The following is an 8,422-nucleotide window of genomic DNA, read 5'->3' on the forward strand; positions in this document are numbered from 1 at the left end:
GGATTATGGCATGAGCACTGGATACAACCTCCTGCATATCAACAGACTCCAGATGTCCCAAGTGTCTCTGACATCGAAAAAGCCAGCAAGTCCTTGAATCTGTTATTGGCCAGGGGGACCCCCATGGGTTTTGTACTTCAGAAATCCAAATGATAACAACTGAATCTTCAATAGGGTTGTACAGACATCCAAGCATATAGTTTCTTTAGGTTAGGATTTAATCAGATCAGGGTGTCCATACTGGTTTACCAGGGCTGCTCAGCAGTTTGACTTACCAGAAAAACAAAGTATTAAAGGTTCTTTTTAGATATGATTATTTTAAGGGGACTGGATGATAAGACTAGCTATTTTCTTTGTTTCTCCATCACTAGCAAACATCTGGATGGATCATCACTAAGTCTCAAATACAGAATAAGAGTGGTACTAGATATTCTTTTTGGAGAGCATGGTGGGGAAGTATCTCTCAAATAATTTTTTTCATATAGGGTGGTAGAAGATATACAACAAAAATTTTCAGCAAAATTGCATTTAAAATATAAAGTTATTGGACATCAGGTGAAAACAACAAATATTCATTTTTTGTAACGAATTACTTTCATTGTTTTTCTCTGTGGATAATGTAGAAGGTATCATCAGAGACAAATGGCTTTCTCACAGCAAACACATTTCAGTCCCACATTAAGGGAACAAAATGAGAAGTTGAAGAACTGCTTGCAGATCAGCAAGGAGACAAGGGGCCCCTCAAGAGCAACCCTAGGGTTAGGTGAGGAATGTTTGCCCATGCACAGAGTTGGACCTTAAGAGGCCCTGAAACCAAGTGTGACCAGACCACATGATTGGTGACTGGCAATCAGGACAGAGGTCCATCACAAGATTCTGTGCTCGATTTTAAAAAACTCAAATAAGAACTTCACACTGATTAGGGTAATGAGTTCAACATCGATTCAAGGATGCACAGCACATCCCTTCAAGCCCCCAAACAAAAGGGTGATCTCAAAAATAGTGATCCCAAGCAAATCCCTGGCACAGATCAATTACTGAGTCTCCAGAGGCTTTGAAACACCAATTCAGCAACATTTGGGATCCAAAGTTTTGAAAAGTGACATCAGGATACTTAATAGTACACCGCAGAATCTGTGTTTCATAAATATACAGATTATTCCTTCCCTCTCCCCGTTGCCTTTAAATGTCTGCAATTCCCAGTGAGCATCTGTTTCACATGCCCAATAATAAGTCTCCAGGACAGACAGTCTGAATTCCAGGCATTGATTTGCAATCAGTGGCTTCTCACTTGTGCAGCTCTAGACAGCAGCTTCAGCCTCCATCACAGCAGGGCTCATCCATGTGTTCCAGAGCAAGGAGTAGCAAATATGGTTGTCTTAGTCAGTCTCGGCTGCTATGACACAGTGCTGTAAATTGGGTGCCTTGTAAACAACAGAAATTCATTTCTGACAGTTCTTGAGGCTGGAAATCTGAGATCAAGGTACCAGCATGGCTCAGTTCTAGTGAGGGTACTTTTCTGGGTTTCAGGCTGCGGATTTCTGGCTATATGCTCAAATAACGGGAAGAGGGTGAGTAAGCTCTCGGGGATCCCTTTTATGGGGGCAAAAGTCCTATTCCTGAGGGCTCCACTCTCATGATCTCAGGGCCTCCCAAAGGCCCCACCTCACTGGGACCTAATTACCTCCCCAATTCCATCACATTGGGGATAGGGTGAATGGGGAGGAGGGTGGGACACAAACCTTCCGTGCATGACGATGGTCTATAAAGAGGGTTTGTTACAGTGGTTTCAATTATTACAACTTTATATTAATATATTTGAAGTGTTTATGGACCCAGTATTAACTAATTTATTTATTCTATTACACTTTATTTAATGTTGGTTAATGATTCTCCTAGGCATTATCAATAATATTGCCAGGTAATAATAAAATAATTTAAAAGTGAAAAACTAAAACCATTACTACATAACCACTTTGGCAGTAGGCAAGAAACTGTTTTGTGTTTGTTTGTTTTCTGAATAATGATTAGTTGTCAATCTCAGGAAGATAGCATTCAATTCCAGGGTTTTCCTTCCAATTCTTTAGAAATGAAACCTCAGCACATGTGTGGGCATGTACCTGGCTCAAATGCAAGCATGAGCAGTCGGCCAACTTCCTCCAAGATTTACTTCTTTCACAAACATGTCTGCACTATAAAACACCTGACCCACTTTACTCAAAAGCCAGCTCTGCTCCCCCTCATAATCCCAGAAGTAGCCATTACAATGCTATCCAAGGGAGTGCTGGGTCTCAGGATGCTGTTAGAGATTTAAGGAAGAATTAAATACACTACAAAAAAACCATACTTCACTCTCACTTAAAACTGAAATTTAGGAAATATTGAGTCTGTTACATGCTCTGACCAGCCAGGTGATGAATTAAAAATACTTAAGAAACTCAATTATCACAGACATATCTGAGATCTGAAGAATCATATGAATTTATATGAATGTCTGACTAAATATCAACTCAGTAAATTAAAATTTCCTTTTAGTGTTTCCTTATTAATTGAAAGCAATGTGATCAAGTGCTATTGTTATAAATTTAACATAAGCCAATGCTTTTTATTCTAATATTGGCTTAATTACTAAATCTGTTTTAATATACATTAATCCAACAAAATAAAATTGAGAGAAACAAAAAAAACATAAGTTAAAGTTATACTTATTTCAAGAGTCTGGCCTGAAATAAGTATTTCAAACAGCTTGTTGAGCACTGTAATATGAAAAAAATTACTTGGCTAGCAGAAACATAAGCCTAATTTTCTGTTAGTATGATCTTGGGCTATTTTCTACAATTTCAGTTTTCACATTTAGAATAGAAGAAGAATGAGTTGGAGAAGTTCCGTGCTTCCCAAATGGATGACAATCTGCCCCTGAAAAACTTCGTAATTTCATGAATTTTCACTCTTAATCTTTACATATATTAAGAACTATCCCAAGCAAGAATAAATCATACATTATCTGCATATATGCAATAATTTTCCAAATGTATATACATGCAAGTTTAATTTTAAAACATCACTAAATTAATACAATGTTTTTCCACATATTTTATCAATATTTACTGAAAAAATAATTGTTATGTGGTATTCTGGAAATATATTTTTACTAAAAATAAGGCTTCATACTCAAAGAAATAGCAATCACTAGGCTAGACTATTTTAAAGTTCTGTTTAACCTTGCAATTCTATTTTTCTGAAGTTAGAACACTCTAATACTGTTTTTTTCTTCCTGTCGTTCTCCATCCTTCTCTTCCTCTCTTCTTCTTTCCCTCCCTCCTTCCCTTTCTTTCTTTCATTCTTTCCATTAAAAAAAGATGTTAGCTTATCATGAATGGGTATAGTATATTATCTGATTTCTAAATTATTCTGAAAATAGGAGTCATCAAAATTTTTCTATAGTTCTTTGCATAACGCATGGATGTGTTGCAGATGCCACAGAAATGGAAAATCCAAACAAAGCAAAATAAAACTAAGTGACAAAGTGAGTGAAAGAAATTTCAATTAAGAGACCATAAAACTAAAAATGAATATTTGATGAACCAAGACTTTTTTTCTATAAAAGTGCTCCATTTGACTAAAAAGAAAATTGTACCATGAAGAGGAATAGCTAAAGGCTTTCAAAACATAAAACATGCTTTTATAGTTTTTGCAAATATTTACTGTTTCTTCAAATATATGAAGTGACAAGAAAACAATAATGCCAAAGCAGCCATAATAGCAATAAACTAGGGTATGTGACATGATATATAAAGTTAGAGGGAATTTAGGGGAAAAACAAAATTATCAGGACCCCAAAAATCAATTTAAATATCCTCCTGAAAAATAATTGTCACTTCACTATCTCTTCAGACACTTTCTGAGCGTGAAGGGCTCATGTGGCAAATGCATGTGTATATGACAGTCTAGCAAAGTGGAACTTTTGGGAATGGTGAGGAACACACTGTCAGGTAACTTGTAGATATTTTAAAAAGTAAGTACATTCATTTCTATATTCAAATCATTTATATCAAAAAATAAATAAGTTGACCATGTTACATAAGGCGTTGGTGCCATAATATTTCTCTCCAAAGAGTAGACACAAGGATTCATAAGCAGACTTAATTTTCAAGAGCTTTCAAGATATTTGAGGGGCAAGAAATCACCGTGAATATATTAGCGAAGTGCCTTCTCTCTTCTAATGGATAGGAGTCATTTAATCTGAGACTGAAAAATCAAGAATAATGGTTTAGATATTTGAATATTTATGAAGTTAAATATTACAACTATTATAAAAAAGTTATAAAGTTCTTAATACAAGACTGGAATAATCATTGTGGATTCAGGTTCGTCTCCTCTGAGGCTCATTAGGATGTAACTCTAATGATTTGAAAAAAATACTTACTTTTAGAATAAAATGGAAGTCAGAGGAGGGCCTCAATATTTTAATCCCTTAATCAATCCCCTGCCCATCTACATCAACCCCTCCCTAAATACTGTAAGTACTGTAAGTATTCCACATGGCTTATTCTAACATGCCAAAGGCTACTAGGACCTTGGGATCCTCTCCCAGACTCTACATTTTCTTTCCCAAAACCAAGATAATAGTTCAGGGTGCTAAGAAGCTCTTTATGATGATCATAAAGGAAGTAAAGACACTGACTGGCCTTCTGTATCTGCCTAGATCTACGGAAAGACCTTCCCTGACCACATAATCCAAATTAACCCCTGCTTATCCCTCCCCAATTTTGTCTGTGACTGCTTCTGCTTGTTATTCACTCAACAAACAGTTACTGAGCACATATTGCACCTATTTGGTTAAAAGTGTCTGCTTGTTTACTTGTTTAATGTTTGTCTCTCTCCACTAGATTATGAATTCTGAGTTGGTTTTATTCCCCATCACTAGGTACCTGATAAATATATATCAAGTAAATAAAAGAAAGAATGAAGGAATCTCTGAATTCAGCTTTTTACCTTCACCTGCAGCCGACTTTTGGAACTTCTCCCTGTCCTTTTCTGTGCACAAGAATGGGAGTGGAGGGGGAGAGGCACCTCCCATAACTACATCCAGCACGGGAAGGACAATCTCATCTTTTTCACACTTCCTTACTCCTGTGGCAATTCCAAACAACCCTCCAAAATCTTACTTGCCTCTGCTGAAGGGTATCAGGTTTGCAAAGAAGGAGGTTTTCCAGTGTAATCCATGAAACTTGCACTGTAGAATCTTCAGTTAAACACCCCACTCCTAGTGTGCCGAAACTGCAGCATCGCCCTCACTTTAGCTGTAGGCATTTTTTCTATGTGGGAGAGTGAGAGAACAAGAATCAAAAATTCAGATGTACATTCCTAGAAGATAACGTTAGAGAGTCTAAATTTTGTTTTTCTACCTTCACATGGATGTATCCCACCATAAGCAACATCTTCCATGAATATGATGAGAACACGTTCTTCCTGTCTCTCTGACAAAGTCTTCATCTGCCCAGAACAACACCCATTCACACCTTGATATATTCTGTGTGGCTATCACCTCCTACGTGAAGTTTATTTGTTTTCTACTTGGTTTTTGTTGTTGTTGTTTTATTTTTTAATTTATTTGTTTTTAGAGAGAGGGGAAGGGAGGTAGAAAGAGAGGAAAGAAACATCAATGTGTGGTTGCCTCTCACATACCCCCAACTGGGGACCTGACCTGCAACCCAGGCATTTGTCCTGACTGGGAATCAAACTGGCGACCCTTTGATTCATAGGAGGGTACTCAATCCACTGAGCCGCACCAGCCAGGGCTGAAGTTCATTTTTCAGTTGGCAGAAAAAAATACTTCTTCCTTTAATTTCTTTTGTTAATATCACACTGTATTTTTTTCTTCAGTTGTTAGTTGGGTAAATTAGGTCTCTTCATGTGCAAACATCAATCTGCTTTAAGGCAGATACCATGTTATAAAATATCCTGTATTTGAATGCCTAGCATTAAAGATTCAATAAATGTTGACTTTAATGAAAGTAAGTGGTTGTTGTAATCATTTATGTAACATCTGAGATAAAGACAATATAATGAAAAGAAGAGACAGGAAACAATGCATCCCTTGATCTTAAATATCCAAAATGTTCATCTTTACATTCTTTTAAACAAATTACAAGTACAGAATAAAATTTTACATTTATGAATTCTAAAATAAGTACATTTTTATTGAGGATATCTTATAAAAATAAAAATGAGTCATTTGTTATTCAAATGGTTATCTGAAATTCATATTACAAATTATTAGGATTTAAAGTATTTTTGTAATTTTTTATCAAATTGCTCCAAACCTTTTGAGTTATGAAACTCTTTGCTCTTTTGCTGGGTTCCACAATTGCAATTCCTAGTGTAGCACTGAGGTGAATCTTAAAAGAAATAGAAAATACTTAAGTCACCATAATGACCATACCTCCATCCAAAGAAACCATAGAGATATTCTGTGGAACTATTAAGATTCATAAAATACACTTTGAAAACCATAACTTCTATCAATAAATAGCTATAATATCCTGAGCTACGGGCTAAAATGTTCAGAATCTACCAAAAGCAATCAAAGCTCACATAGATGATAAAGGCTTTGAGATTCAGAAAAGAGTGGAGGAGAGGTCATTTCTTTTATTTAATAACCAACAAAGGATGCAAATGTAACACCATTGTTGATTTTAGAGGAAAAAAAAACATTCATTTTTTAACATGATGAGAATTCAAATTCCTCTCTGGATTTATAAAAATTGAAAAGGAATACCATCTAGCTGAATATGAACTATCTGTCTTTTCTGTCCCACCTTTAATGTTTTAATTTCCAATTGTTGTTCAAGGTTGTCATAGCAACAGAACTCTGTTTTCAATAAGTTTTGCTAGGAAACCTGTTTTGGAAAACTAATTTATTATAAGTAGAATACATTCAGTCGGTTGCATGTATGACAGATTTTTCAAATTTTTGTTCTGACTACTACTTCTTATCTGTCTGATGACATAAAATAACTCTTGAAGTTCATAGAAAATATCAGGAATAACTTCAAGACAGACATGCCTCAAGTCAATCCAAAGACTTACATGGGATTTAGATTTTAGCTTCCCTCAGCCATACATTGGAATTACCCTATATACCAGCAGCAATTTTTTTGCCTGAAATACAGATTTCTCATAGATTCATTATTTGAATTTCTTAATTTGCTCCCATTATTAGTATAAATATACTTGTAGAAAATGTAATACAAAAATTAGCAGGAAAATTTTTGCATACTGCCACCACCAAAAGCTCCTATTATAAAAGAATGCACAGGTTTTTACATACTCTACTGCTCAAAAGCTTCTAATTTATTCTTTATAGCTGATAGAATAAATTTTGAATTCTTTTGTCTTGCTTTCAAAGCCCTCCAAAATCTCACAGTCTATATCTTTCTAGATTGACATATACTTCTGACGCTCATAAACAATCAGCTAGCACAACCAGCCAGGTGAGCAACAACCTTTCTTCATGCTTTCTGAACTCTGTGTGTGCTCCTGCCATTTCCTTCATCTTCCCATTCTGGTCTGTATTGCTAGACCTGTCCTACATACTGGCTCTTCTTTCCTCAAAAAAAAAAAAAAAAGAAAAGAAAAAAGCCATCTCAAACCTCTATCTCATTTCTTCCCCAAATGGATAGAACTTGCTCATATAGTTTTGAATAAAATCTACCTTGTAGAACAAGGGTGTCAAACTCATTTTCACCAGGGGCCACATCAGCCTCGTGGTTGCCTTCAAAGGGCCGAATGTAACTTTAGGACTGTATACGTGTAACTACTGCTTAACAGTCAAGCAAGAGCTCGATGCTACCACGGGGTAGAAACCAGGTGCCGGCTGGATAAAACAAGGTGGAGGGCCGGATTCGGCCCATGGGCTTTGTGTTTGCCACTTGTGTTGTAGAAGTTTTCACACTCTCAATTCTCACAAATTACTGCTTACATGTGTATGTTTTACCTTGTCAGCTGGAAGGTGAATTCATTCAGAATCAGAACCACGGCCAGTATCCTTTATTTCCAACCCAACACCAGTATTGTCTATTTTACTTAACAAAAGAGCCTTGGGAGTGGAAGTCATGCGACACAGGTTGATAACCTGTTTGTATCCATACATCCTCAGACACATGGGAACATTTGGGGAGATAAAAGATGAAAGGATGTACTGCTCCCAGTCACTTCTTTTAATTGTATTATCTTTATGCTAGATGTTGCACAAACAGTTATAAACAGCCACTTACTTCATGAGTTACCCATCAAAAGAGATCTTAGTATACACTCAAATTGTACATACAAAAGTTGCAAGAGGGAATAAGAGGCCAGGAAGCAGTACCAGAAACAGGTGTTTCTTTTTTTCTGCTTAACCACCAGCCATGACAGCTTG

Source organism: Phyllostomus discolor, chromosome 2 (assembly GCF_004126475.2).
Source record: "Phyllostomus discolor isolate MPI-MPIP mPhyDis1 chromosome 2, mPhyDis1.pri.v3, whole genome shotgun sequence".
Lineage (NCBI taxonomy): Eukaryota > Metazoa > Chordata > Mammalia > Chiroptera > Phyllostomidae > Phyllostomus > Phyllostomus discolor.